The following is a 23,680-nucleotide window of genomic DNA, read 5'->3' as shown; positions in this document are numbered from 1 at the left end:
AGACAAATTATGCCTTGGTCTAAGCTACAAGCTATGATGTACTGGAAATAATGAGCTAAAAAGATATGGAACCTTACAGTATTAACTGCTTTGCTGTTGCTACCCTATATTTTCCCCTATATATTTGCAGTGCTGAATACTAAATTTGAGCCTTTATCAGAAACTTGTCTTGGCTCCACGGTTCTCTTCCCCCTGCCCTTTTCATTTGCAACCCTACTTTCAGATAAGCCCTGCTTGACTCTAAGATTGTGTGAATGGCCACACAATCTGACCAAAACTGCACGGTCTCTGGTGAATCAGGACCAGCCAGGTCTCCAGGAGTTCTCTGTCATGTCCTTCTCAATGAAGATCAGCAAAACATGAGACCAACAAAGCTGTTGTAACGCTAGCTATGCAAGTACCCAGTCACTCTCAGTTGAGTCCTATTTACACTCTCTCCAAACATCATGTGTCCTCCCAGAAACTTTGCCTGAAAAACAACATCTGAGTCTGCATCACATGACCTTATAAGAAATTTCCACTTCATACTATATTGAATAGATTGGGGAAAAGTGGACAACCTTGTCTTGTGCTTGATTTTATTGTAATTGGTTTAAGTTTGTATGCTTTTAATTTGATATTTTACTTGCTTTATCTTGCTTTTATAATATTTACATATAATAGTTACTTACTACATTGGTATCCCTAAGCTCTCTATGACCTTTAACATGAAAGTGTGTGGGATTGTTTCCTGGGAATTTTCTGCATCTAATGGAAAGATCATATTGCTCATTCAGTTAGTTTATATACTGGATTATGTTTATTGGTTTTTGTATATTGAACCAATCCTTCATTCCTAAGATGAAACCAGCTTGACTATGATGAATGATCATTTTATGTATTTGCGGATTCAGTATGTGACAATTTTTGGAGTAGAATTTTTTCTATTTTCATAATCATAATTGGTATGAAATATGCTTTCTTTTTTGACTATTTGTTTACATTAGGTATTAATTTGACTGTGCCCACATAGAATGAATTTGGCAGTATTCCTTCTGCTTACAACCTTAAGTGGTTTGAGTAATAACGGTATTAGTTCTTATTTGCAAGTCTGGTAGAATTCTAATGTGAAAAACATCTGGCCCATGAATTATTTTCGGGGGGGGGGGGGAGGTTGGGAGACATTTAATGGTAGTATTTCCTTAAGTGTCATAATATGTTTAGATAATATAGCTGATCGTGATTTAACTTTAATAAGTGTTGTCTGTCTACAAAACCATTGATTTCTTTTTTCTTTTTTTAAATGTATTTTATTTTTACACTCCATATTTCATCCACCCCCACCCTGTCCACCCTCCCACTGTTCCAAATCACATACCTCCTCCCCACCCTCCTGTCTCGATTTGGATGTCCCCACGCAGCAAATAACCTGACCACTAAATTCTCTGGGGCCTCCAGTCTCTTGAGGATTAGGTGCATCATCTCTGAATGAACACAGAACTAGCTGTCATCTACTGTATGTGTGTTTGGGGCCTCATATCAGCTGGTGTATGCTGCAAGTTGGGTGGTCCAGTGTTTGAGGTATTTCATGGGCCTAGATTAATTGAAACTGCTGTTCCTTCTACAAGGTTGCCCTTTTGCTCAGCTTCTTTCAGCCTTCCCTAATTCAACAACAGGATTCAGCTACTTCTGTCCATGGATTGGGTGCAAATATCTGCATCTGACTCTTTCAGCCACATTTTCGGTCTTCTGGAGTATGGTCAGTATATTAGTTTGGGTTCTCTAGAGTCACAGAACGTATGGATAGTCTTTATATAGTTAGGGAATTTGTCAACGACTTACAGTCTATAGTCCAAATCCCCAACAATGGTCAGCAGCAGCTGTGGTTAGAAGTCCAAGGATCTAGCAGTTTCTCAGTCCCACTAGGCAAGCAGGCAAGGAAGAGTGAGAGAGAGAGTCAATCTTCCTTCTTCCAGTGTCCTTATATATCTCCAGCAGAGGGTGTAGCCCAGATTAAAGGCTGTAGGTCTCCAACAGAGTGTGTGGCCCAGATTATTGGCATGTGGGTCTCCAGCAGAGGGTGTGGCCTAGATTAAAGGTGTGTGCTTCCATGCCTTTAATCCCAAATGATCTTGAACTCGGAGATCTCCTTGTATTAGCCCCCATGCTTCAAGATCTCCATACCAAGATCCAGGTCAGAATCTTGTATCTCTGAGCCTCCATATTAGGATCATAGGTGAGCCTTCCAATTCTAGACTGTAGTTCATTCCAGATATAGTCAAGTTGACAACCAGGAATAGCCACTACAGTCAGTAATAATATAAGGCCTTGAGACCTTCCCTTCAGCTGGATCCACTTTGGGCCTGGTGCGGGATCTTTTCCTCAGGCTCCTCTCCATTTCCATGCCTGTAATTCTTTCATACCAGAACAATTATGGGTCAGAGTTGTGACTGTGAGATGGTCCTCCTCTCCCTCATTTGATGCCCTGTCTTCCTGTAGGAGGTGGAGTCAATGAATGCCCACTCCCTACTGTCAGGCATTTCATCTAAGGTCCTTCCCTTTGAGTCCAGAGGTTCTCTCACCTTCCAGTTCTCTGCTTCCTTCTGGAGAGTCCCGACCCAACCTCCTAACTCCTGAGGTTGCCTGTTTCCATTCTTTCTGCTGGCCCTCAAGACATCAGTCCTTTTCTTTCACCCAATACCAGATCAGGGCCCCCACTGCCCTCCACTCCTCCACTCCTTCCACTCATTCCACTTTTCCTCCAAGATCCCTCCCTCCTTCCCCACTAGTGTTTACTTTCTTCTCCCTCCCAAGTGGAAATGGGGCATCCTTACTTGGACACTTCAGTTTGTTGAACTTTTTGAGTTCTCTGGCTAATATCAATTTGTTAGTGAGTTTTGGGTCTGAGTTACCTCACTCATGATGATATTTTCTATTTCCATTCATTTGCCTACAAAACTCAACATGTCCTTGTTCTTAACAGCTGAGTAATATTCCATTATGTAAATGAACCACATTTTCTGTATCCATTCTTCTGTCATGGGACATCTAAGTTGTTTGCAGCTTCAGGCTATGACATATAAGTCTACTGTGTAAATAGTGGAACATGTGACCCTGTGCCATGGTGGGGAATCTTTTGGGTATATTCCCAAGAGTGGTATTTCTGGATTTTCAGGTAGATCTATTTCCAATTTCCTAAGGAAGCTTCAGATTGATCTTGAGAGTGGTTTCAGTTTGCAATCACTCCAGCAATGGAGGAGGGTTCTCTTGATCCACATCCTCTCCAACATATGTTGTCACCTGAGATTTTTGATCTTAGCAATTCTGATAGCTGTAAGGTTAAATATCAGGGTCATTTTGATTTGCATTCTCTGATCACTAAGGATTTTGAACATTTCTTTAGTTGCTTCACAGCCATTGGAAATTCCTCATTTTTGAAATCTCAGTTTAGCTCTTTGTCCCATTTTTTATTGCATTGTGTGTTTTTTTGGTGATTAGCTTCTTAAGTTCTTTATAAATTTTAAATATTAGCCCTTGATTGGATATCGGTTTAGTGAATATATTTTCCTACTTTGTAGGTTGCTGATTTGTCTTATTGACTATGTCCTTTGCCTTACAAAAGTTTTCTAGCTTTATGAGGTCCCAGTTATCAATTCTTGATCTTGGAGCTTGAGCCATTGGGGTTCTGTTTAGGAAATTTTCCCCTGTGCCAATGAGTTCATGACTCTTTCCAATTTTCTCTTCTATTAGATTCAGTGTATCTGGTTTTATATTGAGGTCCTTGATTCACTTGGAATTGAGCTTTGTGCAAGGTGACAAATAAGGGTCTATTTTCATTTTTCTACATACAGACAGCCAGTTAGAGCAGCACCATTTATTGATGAAATCAATGATTTTGGGTATCTTTTTCAAAGACTGATTTCAGTTAGGCTTTTAAAGTAATACATAAGGATTCTTTTAATTCCCTCAGTTTCTGTTGTTATCGGTCACTTTTCATGTCACATTCTTTTAATTTGGAGACTGTGATTTTTATTTAACTTGGCTGAATATTCTTAATATTCTGAAAGAACTGCCTCTTGGCGTTGTTGATCCTGTGTAATGATTTCTTTGTTACTGATTGATTGATTGATTGATTGATTGATTGATTTAAGCTGTGAAGTTCACTATTTCCTACCATCTACTTACTTGGGTGTGCTTGCATCTTTCTCCTCTAAATCTTTTAGGCATGCTGTAAATGTGCTTGCATAAGATCTCTCCAATTAATTTTGGAAGGCAATTAGTGGTATAAGTTTTCCTCTTAGCACTCCTTTCATTGTTCCCCATGAGTTGAGGGATGTTGCACATTCACTTCCATTAGATTCTAGAAAGTTTTAATTTATTGTTATTTCTTCATTGAACAAGTAATCATTGAATAGGGAGATTTAGAGTTTCCATTAATATGTGGGCTTTCTGCCGACATACACATGGAGGCTGAACAATAATCTACTCAATGACACCTTGGCCAAAGAAGAAATAAAGAAATAAATCAGAGACTTTTTAGAATTTAATGAAAATGAAGGTACAACATACCCAAATCTTTGGGACACAATGAAAGCAGTGCTAAGAGGAAAACTCATAGCCCTGAGTGCCTCCAAAAAGAAAATGGAGAGAGCATACACTAGCAGTTTAACGACACACCTGAAAGTCCTGGAACAAAAAGAAGCCAATTCACCCAGGAGGAGTAGAAGACAGGAAATCATCAAACTCGGGCCTGAAATCAGTCAAGTGGAAACAAAGAGAACGATACAAAGAATCAATGAATTCAGAAGCTGGTGTTTTGAGAATATCAACAAGATAGATAGAACCTTAGCCAGACTGATCAAAGGGCAGAGAGAAAGTATCCAAATTAACAAAATTAGAAATGAAAAGGGGGATATAACAACAGAAACTGAGGAAATTAAAAAAAACCATCAGATCTAACTACAAAAGCCTATACTCAACACAATGGGAGAATCTGGAGGAAATGGACAATTTTCTAGACAGATACCAAATACCAAAATTAAATCAGGACCAAATAGATCATCTAAAAAGTCCCATAAGCCCAAAAGAAATAGAAGGGGTCATAGCAAGACTTACAACCAAAAAAAGCACAGGACTAGATGGCTTCAGTGCAGAATTCTATCAGACCTTCAAAGAAGATCTAATACCAATACTCTTCAAACTATTCCACAAAATAGAAACAGAAGGAACACTACCCAATTACTTCTATGAATCCACAATTATGCTGATACCAAAACCACACAAAGATCCAACAAAGAAAGAGAACGTCAGACCAATTTCCCTTATAAACTTTGATGCAACAATACTCAATAAAATTCTTGCCAAATGAATCCAAGAACACATAAAATGACCATCCACCATGATCAAGTAGGCTTTGTTCCAGGGATGCAGGGTTGGTTCAATATATGGAAATTCATCAATGCAATCCACTACATAAACAAACTCAAAGAAAAAAACCACATGGTCATTTCATTGGATGCTGAAAAAGCATTTGACAAAATTAAGCATCCTTTCATGCTTAATGTCTTGGAGAGAACAGGAATTCAAGGCCCATACCTAAACATAGTAAAAGCAATATACAGCAAACCGGTAGCCAGCATCAAACTAAATGTAGAGAAACTTGAATCAATCCCACTAAAATCAGGGACTAGAGAGGGCTGCCCCCTTTCTCCTTATCTTTTCAATATTGTACTTGAGGTACTAGCTCGGGCAATTAGACAACATAAGGAGGTCAAAGGGATACAAACTGGAAAGGAAGAAGTCAAACTATCATTATTTGCAGATGATATTATAGTCTACCTAAGTGACCCAAAAAACTCCATGAGAGAACTTCTACAGCTGATAAACAACTTCAGCAAAGTGGCAGGCTAAAAAATCAACTCAAGCAAATCAGTGGCCTTCCTATTCTCAAAGCCTAAGCTGGCTGAGAAAGAAATTAGGGAAATGACATCCTTCACAATAGACACAAACAGTATAAAGTACCTTGGGGTGACTCTTACCAAACATGTGAAAGAGCTGTATGACAAGAACTTCATGACTCTGAAGAAGGAAATGAAAGAATACCTCAAAAAATGGAAAAACCTCCCATGCTCATGGATCGGCAGGATTAATATAGTTAAAATGGCCATTTTGCCAAAAGCAATATACAGATTCAACACAATACCCATCAAAATCCCAACTCAATTCTTCATAGAGTTAGAAAGAGCAATTCTCAAATTCATCTGGAATAACAAAAAACCCAGGATAGCTAAAACTATTCTCAACAACAGAAGAAATTCGGGGGGAATCAGTATCCCTGACCTCAAGTAATATTACTGAGCAATAGTGCTAAAAATTTCATGGTATTGGTACAGTGACAGGGAGGAGGATCAATGGAACAGGATTGAAGATCCAGAAATGAATCCACACACCTATGGCCACTTGATCCTCGACAAAGGGGCTGAAAACACCCAATGGAAAAAAGATAGCCTTTTTAACAAATGGTGCTGGTTCAACTGTAGGTCAGCATGCAGAAGAATTCGAATTGATCCACCCTTGTCTCCTTGTACTAAGCTCAACTCCAAATGAATCAAGGACCTCCACATAAAGCCAGACACTCTGAAGCTAATAGAAAAGAATCTGGGGAAGACCTTTGATGACATCGCTACAGGGGGAATGTTCCTGAACAGATCACCAATAGCTTATGCTCTAAGATCAAGAATTGACAAATGGGACCTCATAAAATTATAGAGTTTCTGTAAAGCAAAGGACACCATCAAAAGAACAAATTGGCCACCAACAAATTGGGAAAAGATCTTCACCAATCCTACATCAGATAGAGGGCTAATATCCAATATATACAAAGAACTCAAGAAGTTAGACCCCAGAGAAGCAAATAACCCTATTAAAAATGGGGTACAGAGTTAAACAAAGAATTCTCACCTGAAGAACTTCGGATGGAGGAGAAACATCTTTAAAAATGCTCAACTTCACCAGTCATCAGGGAAATGCAAATCAAAACAACCCTGAGATTTCACCTTACACCAGTCAGAATGGCTAAGATTAAAAACTCAGGAGACAGCAGGTGTTGGCGAGCATGTGGAGAAAGAGGAACACTCCTCCACTGCTGGTAGGGGTTGTAAATTAGTACAAACACTCTGGATATCAGTCCTGCGGTTCCTCAGAAAACTGGGTACTTCACTTCTGGAAGATCCTGCTATACCACCTAGAGGATTCCCCAGCATGTAATAAGGATATATGCTCCACTATTTCATAGCAGCCCTATTTCTTATAGCCAGAAGCTGGAAAGAACCCAGGTATCGCTCAACAGAAGAATTGATTCTAAAAATGTGGTATATATACACAATGGAGTACTATTCATCCATTAGAAACAGTGAATTCATGAAATTCTTAGGCAAATGGATGGAGCTGGAGAACATCATACTAAGTGAGGTAACCCAGACTCAAAAGATCAATCATGGTATGCACTCACTAATAAGTTGATATTAGCCTGGAAAACTGGAATACCCAAAACATAATCCACACATCAAATGAGGTACAAGAAAAACGGAGGAGTGGCCCCTGGTTCTGGAAACACTCAGTGTAGCAGTATAAGACAAAACCAGAACAGGGAAGTGGGAAGGGATGGGTGGGAGAACAGAGGGAGGGAAGGGGGCTTATGTGACTTTAGGGGAGTTGGGCACCAGAAAAGGGGAAATCATTTGAAATTTAAAAAAAATATATAGCAAATAAAATTTTAAAAAATTAAAAAATATAATAATAAAATTAAATTAAAAAAAAGAAGAAGAAAAGTATGTGGGCTTTCTGGTGTTTCTGTTGCTGTTGAAATCTAGCTTGAGCACGTGGTGATCTGATAAGAGTCAAAGAGATAGTTCAATCCTCTTGTATTGTGTGTTGCTTGCTTTGTGCCTAATTATGTAAATTGATTGATGGTCCAGTGAGGTGCTGAGAACAAGGTATATTCTTTTTGTGTTTAGGTGAAATCTTCTATAGATATTTGTTAGATCTTTGTTCATGCTGTCTCATTGTTTCCTTGTTTCTCTGTTAGGTTTCATTGACCTGTGAATTGGTTAGAGTGGAGGGTTGAAATCTCCCACTGTTATTGTGGAGGTGTAAATGTGTGATTTCTGCCTTAGTAATATGTCTTTTTTTGCCCTTTGGTCATAGATATTCAGAATTGAAACATCAATGGATCTTTCCTTGAAGCGTATGAAGAATTCTTCCCAATCTTTTTTGAATACTTTGGGGGGAATGTCTATTTTGTTTGATATTAGATTTGCTACTCAACCTTCTTACTGAGGCACTTTTGCTTGGAAAACCTTTCCCAGCCTTCATTCTGAGGTAGTGTCTATATTTGTTGCTGAGGTGCCTTGCTTATATGCAGTAGAATAGTGGATCCTGCTTATGTATGTAATCTGTTGGCCTGTGTCTTTTCATTGTTGAATTGAGTGCTTTGATACCGACAGATATTAACAACAGTGACTTTTACTTCCTGCCTTTTTGATGTTTGTGGTTGTGATGGCTCTTCCAGTTGTCAAATTTACTAGATCTGGAATAAGCCACATTCCAAAAATTGAGAGACTATTTGTGATCCACCAGTCATAGTGGTGATAGAAAAACTTAGGCCTGGGTAAAGTAGTACAATCCTTTAATCCAGGAGAAAAAGACAAACCTGGGACAGAGAAAGTTCCAAATCCAGGTGTGGTGTCTTGGTACACACCTTTAATAGGGGTCACACCTTTTGCTAGTGGCCTAAATAAGGACAGTAAAAGGAGAAAATGTTAATTCTTCTTTGACTACTTGCACTAGTTGCAGAACATCTTTTGGAACCTACTTCAGGATTCCAGTTTATACAGAAGACCATCTGAAACAACTAGCCTCATGGGAATGGAAAAAAGTTTTTTTTTTCCATTAGGAAGAAAATTATCTCATAGTCACTAATTACACATTTTCCAGATAGTCATCACAAACACTCATTCTTCAAAAAAATTAAAATCATTACAAAAGTTACAACAGAATATTGATTATGTATTTCTTATATAAAACTTATACCTAACTAAAAAATTCTCATCTATCTTTCTATTAACTCATTATGACATCAAAGCAGTTTTTTCGTCATTGACTTAATCAGGCCAAGTTTATAGTAGCAATTATCTCTCTATGTTTGGTTATACTTATATATAGGGTTTATATTACACACACATACACACACATATGTATAGGTGTGTGTATGTGCACATATATGTATATAATATAGAGGACAAGGTCATCCATATTACCTTGTATTTTTGAAGGTCTGATCAGCTAGGCTGGGTATTTAATCATCTGTTTTCTGTTCTTATCCTCTTGATAGAATTATTTGCTCTTTATTATAATCTTATCATTTCCCAGTGCCATTAGAAACCTGTTACCTCATCCCTAGATCACAAGATCAAGGAACTCAGGTCCCACATAGAGTATATGCTTTCTTTGATCATTGACTTGTCCCAAGCCAATTCCTTCTGACTCTATAATTTCATTCTTGTAATATATAAATGCTCAGAGTAGTCCTTTCTAACTCAGGCAGCTTTTGCCATTTTGTAAGTAAGGGGCACACTTTATCCTTGGGGATCTAACTTAAAACATTCTATTAGCTGTCCTGACTTCCTATCTTTAAATTTTCTATCAAATAGCCTAACTTCTCAAAATGATTAAAACAAGCCCGCTTCTTAACGTTACTTAAATCCAGTCAGAAATTCAATAAATCATTAAATCAACCAGACAGCATTATCTCAAAAATTTCATCTTCATGTGGATCTTCAATAAACTTGTCCAACAGAATGAGCTATCATTAAGGAAGTAATCACAAGTTATAGGCAGTGAGAGTCTTCTGTTGACCAATTACAACAAGCCAAATAAATGATAAATATTGCAGTGACAAACTTGAGAAAGCACATCAGTGGCAAGAAGCAGTCCTGGGATTAAATGTCTGGGATTGTGCCCCACCCTAGCTTTCCCATTGCAGCTGATCTGGATGTTGTACCATCTCAAGGGAGCTCTCATGCCCACTGTAGCTCTTGCTGCACAGAATCTACCACTTTCTCTTTTTTAATTAGTTAATTGAAGCATGTGAATCTCTCTCTGTTCAGAAAATCCAGAAGATCCTATATATTTGAAGACGACTGGAAGAAGAAACAGAAGCAAAACAATTAATCCTGCAATAATTCCTAGATTTATAAGGAAACTCAATAAGAAATTGTTTTTGACAAAACTTTTAACTGAATTAGAGAAATAGCTAGGTAGCCATCTCTCTTGGGGAGAGAACCTGTAGTCTAGAATGACTAAGGGATTTAATCTGGGAATGCAAAGTATCCACATTAAAAGCAAGTTGTGGACCATCTGAAACATATCAAAAGTGACCTTGAACTTGTTTCTAGGACACCTCAGATCCATTTTAGGCCATCAGACTTTCATAAATTCATTTATAATTGGCATGACACAAGATGGTTGAGCCTGAATATTTTGAATCTGAGTTTTTACGTAGAAAATGGCATATACCCAGAGGATTCCCCAGCAGGCAATAAGGACACATGTTCCACTATGTTCATAGCAGCCCTGTGTGTAATAGCCAGAAGCTGGAAAGAACCCAGGTGTCCCTCAATGGAGGAATGGATACAAAACATGTGGTATAGTTACACAATGGAATACTATTCAGCCATCAGAAACAATGAATTCATGAAATTCTTAGACAAATAGATGAAACTGGAGAACATCATACTAAGTGAGGCAACCCAGTCTCAAAAGATCAATCATGGTATGCACTCATTGATAAGTAGATATTAGCCTAGAAACGTGGAATACCCAAGACATAATCCACATATTAAATGATATCCAAGAGGGATGGAGGAGTGGCCCCTGGTTCTGGAAAGACTCAGCACAGCAGTATAGGGGAATACCAGAACAGGGAACTGGAAGGGGTGGATGAGGGAATAGGGGGAGGGAAGAGGGCTTACGGGCCTTTTTGGTAGTGGGGAGCCAGAAAAGGGGAAATTATTTGAAATATAAATAAAAAATACATCGAATAAAAATATGAAAAAAAAAGAAAATGACTTCTCTACAGCATTAACTTTGCTAGGCCTCAATTGATATTCTCCTGAGTAATTAGAAAGATTTGGGGATATGCGATTATATGATTAGAAGTGTGCACTTGTTGAAATAGAGAGCAATTGAATGTGACAAAGATCTTACTGTAGCTAAAAATGCCATAATACCTAGGATGAATGTAGTGAGAAATCTTCTAGGTTGTGAAAGGGAATTAGTGGCCTGGTCCAGGACTTAGATAGCAGGATCCTCATAGCAGGGCATGGAGAGCTTAACAGGCAGCAATACACATGCTGCCTATTATACACTGAGAAATCTTTAGAGTTAATGGTGGAATTGCTATAATTAGTCAGCTAGCATTTTTAAAAATAGGAAATGTTATTCATAGATGCGTTTTTAAGGGGCTGGAAAGATGACTCAGTGGATAAGAGCACTGACAGCTTCTTTAGTGGTCCTGAGTTAAGTTCCCAGCAGCTACATATGTGGTGGTTCACAACCATCTGTAATGGAATCTGATGCCCTCTTATGGTGTGGGTCAAAAAAGCTACAGTGTATTCATATGCATGCCCTCAGCTATACTCCCTCCGCTTCCGGATCCAGATCAGCCTGGGTGGTAGCACCACATCTCCAAGTCCTGCAAGTGGCTAGCTGGGCTTCCGGGAGGCCAGCTGGGAGAAGTCAGTGTGCTCCAGTGAATCCAGCGGGCCCCAGCGGGAGCCTTCGGGTGCCTGCTTTGGGATCTGAACAGCCTGGGCAGCAGCACCCTGTCTACAAGCAGTGCAGGAGATAAGCTGTGCACCAGAGGCCAACTGGGAAGGGGCAGCTTGCACTGGTGAGTCCAGCACTGACAAGACTAACTAACACCAGTGAGAACTAGATGGCAAAAGGCAAACGCAGGAATGTCACTAACAGAAATCAAGACAATATGGCAACATCTGAACCCAGTTCTCCTCTACCAACATGTCCTGGATACCCCATCACACCAGTAAAACAAGATTTGGATTTAAAATCACTGGTCATGATGCTGGTACAGGAACACATGAAGGACATACTTAAAGAAATTCAGGAGAAAATGGATCAAAAGTTAGAAGCCCCTGCAAGGGAAACACAAAAATCATTGAAAGAAATCCAGGAGAATACAAAAGCCAACAAGGAGGAAATGCAAAAAACACTTAAAGAAATACAGGAGAACTTTGGTCAACAGGCTGAGGTCATGAAAGACGAAACACGGTAGGAGCGGGCGGTGGCGGCGGCGGCAGCAGCAGCGGCAGCAGTGGCTGCTCCAGCTGAAGGGCCATCAGCAGTGGAACCAAGGCGTCACAGGGACCAGTTAGGCCCTGCGCCCACGACCACTGACCTTCGCTGACCAGCCGGACAGCAAGCAGCTGCAGTTGTGCGGCGCCTTTCCTGCACGGAGGCCGCTTCAGAACTCGGCCTCCCACCAGTCAGGAGAGGAGCATCCATCTTGGTTCCATACTCCAGGAATCGGACAGACTGAGGTACACAAACATAATCCGAGGCCAACACCGCGGTGGTCTGAGCCCGACGGGCGTTGGCCTGCACCCAGGCCCTGGGCGGGTCGGGGGGCCATCGGGGTGCCAACCCAACCAGGAGGTTTTTTGCCCAGGCCTGCGAGCGCGCCGCCGCCATTTTGCCTGCAGGACGACAGAGAGCTCAGGCGGGCAGACCTGTAACAGGCATAGCCTAAGGCTAACAAAGCGGGGGTCCAGGCCCCAAAAGGCACAGGACTGACCCCAAGAACTGGGCGGCTTGGTGGGCCATCTGTGAGTCAACCCGCCCAGGTGATTGTTAGCAAAGCAGACTCTCCCGGCGCTTTCAGGGAGCGCGGGCGCACACGCCCGCCATCCTAGTCACCTGGCAAACCCAATTAACAGTCAAAGCGTAGGGGAACTTTGCTCGGACCTTGGCCTCCCAGGCTTTTGCCTGGACTCAGGGACTGGGCGGCCAGGCTAACCTTGTGTGCGACAGCCCGGTTGGCAGATCGGCTGCCCAGCGGAATGAGCGGAACACAGGGGAGGTCACAGTAGCATACACCGTCGGCACTCCCTGGGAGCGCACACGGGCTCCATCTGCTCCACAGACACAATCTGGGGCAAGGCCTCAGGCAGAAGCCCTTAGCTCTACTCTCTCCGCTTCCGGATCCAGATCAGTCTGGGCGGCAGCATTACATCTCCAAGTCCTGCAAGTGGCTAGCTGGGCTTCCGGGCGGCCAGCTGGGAGAAGTCAGTGTGCTCCAGTGAATCCAGCGGGCCCCAGCGGGAGCCTTCGGGTGCCTGCTTTGGGATCTGAACAGCCTGGGCAGCAGCACACTGTCTACAAGCAGTGCAGGAGGTAAGCTGTGCACCAGAGGCCAACTGGGAAGGGGCAGCTTGCACTGGTGAGTCCAGCACTGACAAGATAAACTAACACCAGTGAGATCTAGATGGCAAAAGGCAAACGCAGGAACGTCACTAACAGAAATCAAGGCAATATGGCAACATCTGAACCCAATTCTCCTCTACCAACATGTCCTGGATACCCGATCACACCAGTAAAACAAGATTTGGATTTAAAATCACTGGTCATGATGCTGGTACAGGAACACATGAAGGTCATACATAAAGAAATTCAGGAGACAATGGATCAAAAGGTAGAAGCCCTTGCAAGGGAAACACAAAAATCATTGAAAGAAATCCAGGAGAATACAAAAGCCAACAAGGAGGAAATGCAAAAAACACTTAAAGAAATACAGGAGAACTTTGCTCAACAGGCTGAGGTCATGAAAGACGAAACACAAAAATCTCTTAAAGAAATACAGGAGAACTTTGGTCAACAGGCTGAGCTCTTGAAAGAGAAAACACAAAAATCTCTTAAAGAATTACAGGAAAACACAAACATGCAAGTGAAGGAGCTAAGCAAAACCATCCAGGATCTAAAATCAGAAGTAGAAACAACTAAGAAAACTCAAAGGGAGACAACTTTGGAGATAGAAAGCCTTGGGAAGAAATCAGGGGACAGAGATACAAATATCAACAACAGAATACAAGAGATAGAAGAAAGAATCTCAGATGCTGAAGATTCCATAGAAACCATGGACTCAACAGTTAAAGAAAATGCAAAATGCAAAAAGCTTGTAACCCAAAATATCCAGGAAATCCAGGACACAATGAAAAGACCAAACCTAAGGATTATAGGCATAGAGGAGAGTGAAGATTTACAACTTAAAGGGCCAGCAAATATCTTCAATAAAATTATGGAAGAAAACTTCCCTAACCTAAAGAGAGAGATGCCCATGAATATACAAGAAGCCTACAGAACTCCAAACAGACTGGACCAGAACAGAAATACTTCCCGTCACATAATAATCAAAACACCAAATGTTCTAAACAAAGAAAGAATACTAAAGGCAGTAAGAGAAAAAGGCCAAGTAACATATAAAGGAAGACCTATCAGAATCACAGCAGACTTTTCACCTGAGACTATGAAGGCTAGAAGGTCCTGGGCAGATCTCATGCAGACTCTAAGAGAACACAAATGCCAACCAAAACTACTATACCCAGCAAAACTCTCAATCACCATAGATGGAGAAACTAAGATATTTCATGACAAAACCAAGTTTACCCAATATTTATCCACAAACCCGGCCCTAAAAAGGATAATAGGAGGACAACACCAATACAAGGAGGGAAACTTCACCCTGGAAAAAGCAAGATAGTAACCTTTCATCAAACCCAAAAGAAGTTAAGCATTCAAATTTAAAAAATAACGTCAAAAATGATAGGAAGTAACAATCACTATTCCTTAATATCTCTTAACATCAATGGACTTAATGCCCCAATAAAAAGACACAGACTAACTGAGTGGATACGTAAACAGGACCCTACATTTTGCTGCTTACAGGAAACACACCTCAGGGTCAAAGACAAACACTACCTTAGAGTAAAAGGCTGGAAGACAATTTTACAAGCAAATGGTCTCAGGAAACAAGCTGGAGTAGCCATTTTAATATCAGATAAAATTGACTTTCAACCCAAAGTCATCAAAAGAGACCCTGAGGGACACTTCTTGCTGGTCAAAGGAAAAATACAAAAAGAAGAACTGACAATCCTGAACATCTATGCCCCAAATGCAAGGGCACCCTCTTTTGTAAAAGAAACTTTATTAAAACTAAAAGCACACATTGCACCTAACACAATAATTGTGGGTGACTTCAACACTGCACTTTCCTCAATGGACCGATCAGGAAAACAGAAACTAAACAGGGACACAATGAAACTAATTGAAGCTTTGGACCAATTAGATTTAACAGATATATATAGAACATTCTATCCTAAAACAAAAGAATATACCTTTTTCTCAGCACCTCATGGTACCTTCTCCAAAATCGACCATATAATTGGTCACAAGACAGACCTCAACAAATATAAGAAGATCGAACTAATCCCATTCCTCCTATCTGATCACTATGGAGTAAAAGTGGTCTTCAATAGCAACAGAAACAACAGAAAGCCCACATACACGTGGAAACTGAACAATACTCTACTCAATGATACCTTGGTCAAGGAAGAAATAAAGAAAGAAATTAAAGACTTTTTAGAACACAATGAAAATGAAAACACAACATACCCAAATCTATGGGACACAATGAAAGCAGTGCTAAGAGGAAAACTCATAGCCCTGAGTGCCTCCAAAAAGAAAATGGAGAGAGCATACATTACCAGCTTAATGACACACCTGAAAGCCCTGGAACAAAAAGAAGCTATTTCGCCCAGGAGGAGTAGAAGGCAGGAAATCATCAAACTCAGGGCGGAAATCAAGCAAGTAGAAACAAAGAGAACCATACAAAAAATCAACAATACTAGGAGCTGGTTCTTTGAGAAAATCAACAAGATAGATAAACCCTTAGCCAGAATGACCAAAGGGCACAGAGAAAGTATCCAAATTAACAAACTTAGAAATGAAAAGGGAGATATAACAACGGAAACTGAGGAAATCCAAAAAATCATCAGATCCTACTACAAGAGCCTATACTCAACACAACTGGAGAATCTGGAGGAAATGGACAATTTCCTTGACAGATACCAAATACCAAAATTAAATCAGGACCAACTAGACCATCTAAACAGTCCCATAATGCCTAAAGAAATAGAAGGAGTCATAGAAAGTCTTCCAACCAAAAAAAGCACAGGACCAGATGGCTTCAGTGCAGAATTCTACCAGACCTTCAAAGAAGAGTTAACACCAATACTCTTCAAACTATTCCACAAAATAGAAACAGAAGGAACACTACCCAATTCCTTCTACGAAGCCACAATTACGCTGATACCAAAGCCACACAAAGATCCAACAAAGAAAGAGAACTTCAGACCAATTTCCCTTATGAACATCGATGCAAAAATACTCAATAAAATTCTTGCCAACCGAATCCAAGAACACATCAAAACGATCATCCACCATGATCAAGTAGGCTTTATCCCGGGAATGCAGGGTTGGTTCAATATACGGAAATCCATCAATACAATCCACTACATAAACAAACTCAAAGAACAAAACCACATGGTCATTTCATTGGATGCTGAAAAAGCATTTGACAAAATTCAGCATCCCTTCATGCTTAAAGTCTTGGAGAGAACAGGAATTCAAGGCCCATACCTAAACATAGTAAAAGCAATATACAGCAAACCGGTAGCCAGCATCAAACTAAATGGAGAGAAACTTGAAGCAATCCCACTGAAATCAGGGACCAGACAAGGCTGCCCCCTTTCTCCTTATCTTTTCAATATTGTACTTGAGGTACTAGCTCGGGCAATTCGACAACATAAGGAGGTCAAAGGGATACAAATTGGAAAGGAAGAAGTCAAACTATCATTATTTGCAGACGACATGATCATCTACCTAAGTGACCCAAAGAACTCCACTAGAGAGCTCCTACAGCTGATAAACAACTTCAGCAAAGTGGCAGGTTATAAAGTCAACTCAAGCAAATCAGTGGCCTTCCTATACTCAAAGGATAAGCAGGCTGAGAAAGAAATTAGGGAAATGACCCCCTTCACAATAGCCACAAACAGTATAAAGTATCTTGGGGTGACTCTTACCAAACATGTGAAAGATCTGTATGACAAGAACTTCAAGACTCTGAAGAAGGAAATGGAAGAAGACCTCAAAAAATGGGAAAACCTCCCATGCTCATGGATCGGCAGAATCAATATAGTTAAAATGGCCATTTTGCCTAAAGCACTATACAGATTCAATGCAATACCCATCAAAATCCCAACTCAATTCTTCACAGAGTTAGAAAGAGCAATTATCAAATTCATCTGGAACAACAAAAAACCCAGGATAGCTAAAACTATTCTCAGCAACAAAAGGAAATCTGGGGGAATCAGTATCCCTGACCTCAAGCAATACTACAGAGCAATAGTGTTAAAAACTGCATGGTATTGGTACAGTGACAGGCAGGAGGATCAATGGAACAGGATTGAAGATCCAGAAATGAACCCACACACCTATGGCCACTTGATCCTCGACAAAGATGCTGAAAACATCCAATGGAAAAAAGATAGCCTTTTCAACAAATGGTGCTGGTTCAACTGGAGGTCAGCATGCAGAAGAATGCGAATTGATCCATCCTTGTCTCCTTGTACTAAGCTCAAATCCAAATGGATCAAGGACCTCCACATAAAGCCAGACACTCTGAAGCTAATAGAAAAGAAACTGGGGAAGACCCTTGAGGACATCGGTACAGGGAGAAAGTTTCTGAACAGAACACCAATAGCGTATGCTCTAAGAGCAAGAATTGACAAATGGGACCTCATAAAATTACAAAGTTTCTGTAAGGCAAAGGACACCATCAAAAGGACAAATCGGCAACCAACAAATTGGGAAAAGATCTTCACCAATCCTACATCAGATAGAGGGCTAATATCCAATATATATAAAGAACTCAAGAAGTTAGACTCCAGAAAACCAAACAACCCTATTAAAAAATGGGGTACAGAGTTAAACAAAGAATTCTCACCTGAAGAACTTCGGATGGCGGAGAAGCATCTTAAAAAATGCTCAACTTCATTAGTCATTAGGGAAATGCAAATCAAAACAACCCTAAGATTTCATCTTACACCAGTCAGAATGGCTAAGATTAAAAATTCAGGAGACAGCAGGTGTTGGAGAGGGTGTGGAGAAAGAGGAACACTCCTCCACTGCTGGTGGGGTTGCAAATTGGTACAACCACTCTGGAAATCAGTCTGGCTGTTCCTCCGAAAACTGGGCACCTTACTTCCAGAAGATCCTGCTATACCACTCCTGGGCATATACCCAGAAGACTCCCCACCATGTAATAAGGATACATGTTCTACTATGTTCATAGCAGCCCTATTTGTAATTGCCAGATGCTGGAAAGAACCCAGGTATCCCTCAACAGAAGAGTGGATGCAAAAAATGTGGTATATCTACACAATGGAGTACTATTCAGCCATTAGAAACAATGAATTCATGAAATTCTTAGGCAAATGGATGGAGCTAGAGAATATCATACTAAGTGAGGTAACCCAGACTCAAAAGGTGAATCATGGTATGCACTCACTAATAAGTGGATATTAACCTAGAAAACTGGAGTACCCAAAACATAATCCACACATCAAATGAGGTACAAGAAGAAAGGAGGAGTGGCCCCTGGTTCTGGAAAGACTCAGTGAAACAGTATTCAGCAAAACCAGAACGGGGAAGTGGGAAGGGGTGGGTGGGAGGACAGGGGAAGAGAAGGGGGCTTGCGGGACTTTCGGGGCGTGGGGGGGCTAGAAAAGGGGAAATCATTTGAAATGTAAATAAATTATATCGAATAATAAAAAAAAATAAATAAATAAAAAAAAAAAAAGAAAGAAAGACGAAACACAAAAATCTCTTAAAGAAATACAGGAGAACTTTGGTCAACAGGCTGAGATCATGAAAAAGGAAACACAAAAATCTCATAAAGAAGTACGGGAAAACACAAACATGCAAGTGAAGGAGCTAAGCAAAACCATCCAGGACCTAAAATCAGAAGTAGAAACAACTAAGAAAACTCAAAGGGAGACAACTTTGGAGCTAGAAAGCCTTGGGAAGAAATCGGGGGACAGAGATGCAAACATCAACAACAGAATACAAGAGATAGAAGAAAGAATCTCAGATGCTGAAGATTCCATAGAAACCATGGACTCAACAGTTAAAGAAAATGCAAAATGCAAAAAGCTTGTAACCCAAAATATCCAGGAAATCCAGGACACAATGAGAAGACCAAACCTAAGGATTATAGGCATAGATGAGAGTGAAGATTTACAACTTAAAGGGCCAGCAAATATCTTCAATAAAATTATGGAAGAAAACTTCCCTAACCTAAAGAGAGAGATGCCCATGAATATACAAGAAGCCTACAGAACTCCAAACAGACTGGACCAGAACAGAAATACTTCCCGTCACATAATAATCAAAACACCAAATATTCTAAACAAAGAAAGAATACTAAAGGCAGTAAGAGAAAAAGGCCAAGTAACATATAAAGGAAGACCTATCAGAATCACAGCAGACTTCTCACCTGAGACTATGAAGGCTAGAAGGTCCTGGGCAGATCTCATGCAGACTCTAAGAGAACACAAATGCCAACCAAAACTACTATATCCAGCAAAACTCTCAATCACCATAGATGGAGAAACTAAGATATTTCATGACAAAACCAAGTTTACCCAATATCTATCCACAAACCCGGCCCTAAAAAGGATAATGGGAGGACAACACCAATGCAAGGAGGGAAACTTCACCCTGGAAAAAGCAAGATAGTAACCTTTCATCAAACCCAAAAGAAGATAAGCATTCAAATTTAAAAAATAACGTCAAAAATGATAGGAAGTAACAATCACTATTCCTTAATATCTCTTAACATCAATGGACTTAATGCTCCAATAAAAAGAAACAGACTAACTGACTGGATACGTAAACAGGACCCTACATTTTGCTGCTTACAGGAAACACACCTCAGGGTCAAAGACAAACACTACCTTAGAGTAAAAGGCTGGAAGACAATTTTACAAGCAAATGGTCTCAGGAAACAAGCTGGAGTAGCCATTTTAATATCAGATAAAATTGACTTTCAACCCAAAGTCATCAAAAGGGACCCTGAGGGACACTTCTTGCTGGTCAAAGGAAAAATACAAAAAGAAGAACTGTCAATCCTGAACATCTATGCCCCAAATGCAAGGGCACCCTCTTTTGTAAAAGAAACTTTATTAAAACTAAAAGCACACATTGCACCTAACACAATAATTGTGGGTGACTTCAACACTGCACTTTCCTCAATGGACCGATCAGGAAAACAGAAACTAAACAGGGACACAATGAAACTAATTGAAGCTTTGGACCAATTAGATTTAACAGATATATATAGAACATTCTATCCTAAAACAAAAGAATATACCTTTTTCTCAGCACCTCATGGTACCTTCTCCAAAATCGACCATATAATTGGTCACAAGACAGACCTAAACAAATATAAGAGGATAGAACTAATCCCATGCCTCCTATCTGATCACTATGGAGTAAAAGTGATCTTCAATAGCAACAGAAACAACAGAAAACCCACATACACGTGGAAACTGAACAATACTCTACTCAATGATACCTTGGTCAAGGAAGAAATAAAGAAAGAAATTAAAGACTTTTTTAGAACATAATGAAAATGAAAACACAACATACCCAAATCTATGGGACACAATGAAAGCAGTGCTAAGAGGAAAACTCATAGCCCTGAGTGCCTCCAAAAAGAAAATGGAGAGAGCATACATTACCAGCTTAATGACACACCTGAAAGCCCTAGAACAAAAAGAAGCTATTTCGCCCAGGAGGAGTAGAAGACAGGAAATCATCAAACTCAGGGCCGAAATCAATAAAGTAGAAACAAAGAGAACCATACAAAAAATCAAAAAAACCAGGAGCTGGTTCTTTGAGAAAATCAACAAGATAGATAAACCCTTAGCCAGACTGACCAAAGGGCACAGAGAAAGTATCCAAATTAACAAACTTAGAAATGAAAACGGAGATATAACAACGGAAACTGAGGAAATCCAAAGAATCATCAGATCCTACTACAAGAGCCTGTACTCAACACAACTGGAGAATCTGGAGGAAATGGACAATTTCCTTGACAGATACCAAATACCAAAATTAAATCAGGACCAACTAGACCATCTAAACAGTCCCATAATGCCTAAAGAAATAGAAGGAGTCATAGAAAGTCTTCCAACCAAAAAAAGCACAGGACCAGATGGCTTCAGTGCAGAGTTCTACCAGACCTTCAAAGAAGAGTTAACACCAATACTCTTCAAACTATTCCACAAAATAGAAACAGAAGGAACACTACCCAATTCCTTCTACGAAGCCACAATTACGCTGATACCAAAGCCACACAAAGATCCAACAAAGAAAGAGAACTTCAGACCAATTTCCCTTATGAACATCGATGCAAAAATACTCAATAAAATTCTTGCCAACCGAATCCAAGAACACATCAAAACGATCATCCACCATGATCAAGTAGGCTTTATCCCGGGAATGCAGGGTTGGTTCAATATACGGAAATCCATCAATACAATCCACTACATAAACAAACTCAAAGAACAAAACCACATGGTCATTTCATTGGATGCTGAAAAAGCATTTGACAAAATTCAGCATCCCTTCATGCTTAAAGTCTTGGAGAGAACAGGAATTCAAGGCCCATACCTAAACATAGTAAAAGCAATATACAGCAAACCGGTAGCCAGCATCAAACTAAATGGAGAGAAACTTGAAGCAATCCCACTGAAATCAGGGACCAGACAAGGCTGCCCCCTTTCTCCTTATCTTTTCAATATTGTACTTGAGGTACTAGCTCGGGCAATTCGACAACATAAGGAGGTCAAAGGGATACAAATTGGAAAGGAAGAAGTCAAACTATCATTATTTGCAGACGACATGATCATCTACCTAAGTGACCCAAAGAACTCCACTAGAGAGCTCCTACAGCTGATAAACAACTTCAGCAAAGTGGCAGGTTATAAAATCAACTCCAGCAAATCAGTGGCCTTCCTATACTCAAAGGATAAGCAGGCTGAGAAAGAAATTAGGGAAATGACCCCCTTCACAATAGCCACAAAAGTATAAATTATCTTGGGGTGACTCTTACCAAACATGTGAAAGATCTGTATGACAAGAACTTCAAGACTCTGAAGAAGGAAATGGAAGAAGACCTCAAAAAATTGGAAAACCTCCCATGCTCATGGATCGGTAGAATCAATATAGTTAAAATGGCCATTTTGCCTAAAGCACTATACAGATTCAATGCAATACCCATCAAAATCCCAACTCAATTCTTCACAGAGTTAGAAAGAGCAATTATCAAATTCATCTGGAACAACAAAAGACCCAGGATAGCTAAAACTATTCTCAGCAACAAAAGAAAATCTGGGGGAATCAGTATCCCTGACCTCAAGCAATACTACAGAGCAATAGTGTTAAAAACTGCATGGTATTGGTACAGTGACAGGCAGGAGGATCAATGGAACAGGATTGAAGATCCAGAAATGAACCCACACACCTATGGCCACTTGATCCTCGACAAAGAGGCTGAAAACATCCAATGGAAAAAAGATAGCCTTTTCAACAAATGGTGCTGGTTCAACTGGAGGTCAGCATGCAGAAGAATGCGAATCGATCCATCCTTGTCTTCTTGTACTAAGCTCAAATCCAAATGGATCAAAGACCTCCACATAAAGCCAGACACTCTGAAGCTAATAGAAAGGAAGCTGGGGAAGACCCTTGAGGACATCGGTACAGGTAGAAAGTTTCTGAACAGAACACCAATAGCGTATGCTCTAAGAGCAAGAATTGACAAATGGGACCTCATAAAATTACAAAGTTTCTGTAAGGCAAAGGACACCATCAAGAGGACAAATCGGCAACCAACAAATTGGGAAAAGATCTTCACCAATCCTACATCAGATAGAGGGCTAATATCCAATATATATAAAGAACTCAAGAAGTTAGACTCCAGAAAACCGAACAACCCTATTAAAAAATGGGGTACAGAGTTAAACAAAGAATTCTCACCTGAAGAACTTCGGATGGCGGAGAAGCATCTTAAAAAATGCTCAACTTCATTAGTCATTAGGGAAATGCAAATCAAAACAACCCTGAGATTTCATCTTACACCAGTCAGAATGGCTAAGATTAAAAATTCAGGAGACAGCAGGTGTTGGAGAGGGTGTGGAGAAAGAGGAACACTCCTCCACTGCTGGTGGGGTTGCAAATTGGTACAACCACTCTGGAAATCAGTCTGGCGGTTCCTCCGAAAACTGGGCACCTCACTTCCAGAAGATCCTGCTATACCACTCCTGGGCATATACCCAGAGGATTCCCCACCATGTAATAAGGATACATGCTCCACTATGTTCATAGCAGCCCTATTTATCATTGCTAGATGCTGGAAAGAACCCAGGTATCCTTCAACAGAAGAGTGGATACAAAAAATTTGCTATATCTACACAATGGAGTACTATTCAGCCATTAGAAACAATGA

Source organism: Apodemus sylvaticus, chromosome 23, assembly GCF_947179515.1.
Source record: "Apodemus sylvaticus chromosome 23, mApoSyl1.1, whole genome shotgun sequence".
Taxonomy (NCBI): Eukaryota; Metazoa; Chordata; class Mammalia; order Rodentia; family Muridae; genus Apodemus; species Apodemus sylvaticus.
The sequence above is the reverse complement of the archived record's forward strand: the minus strand, read 5'-3'. Positions refer to the sequence as shown.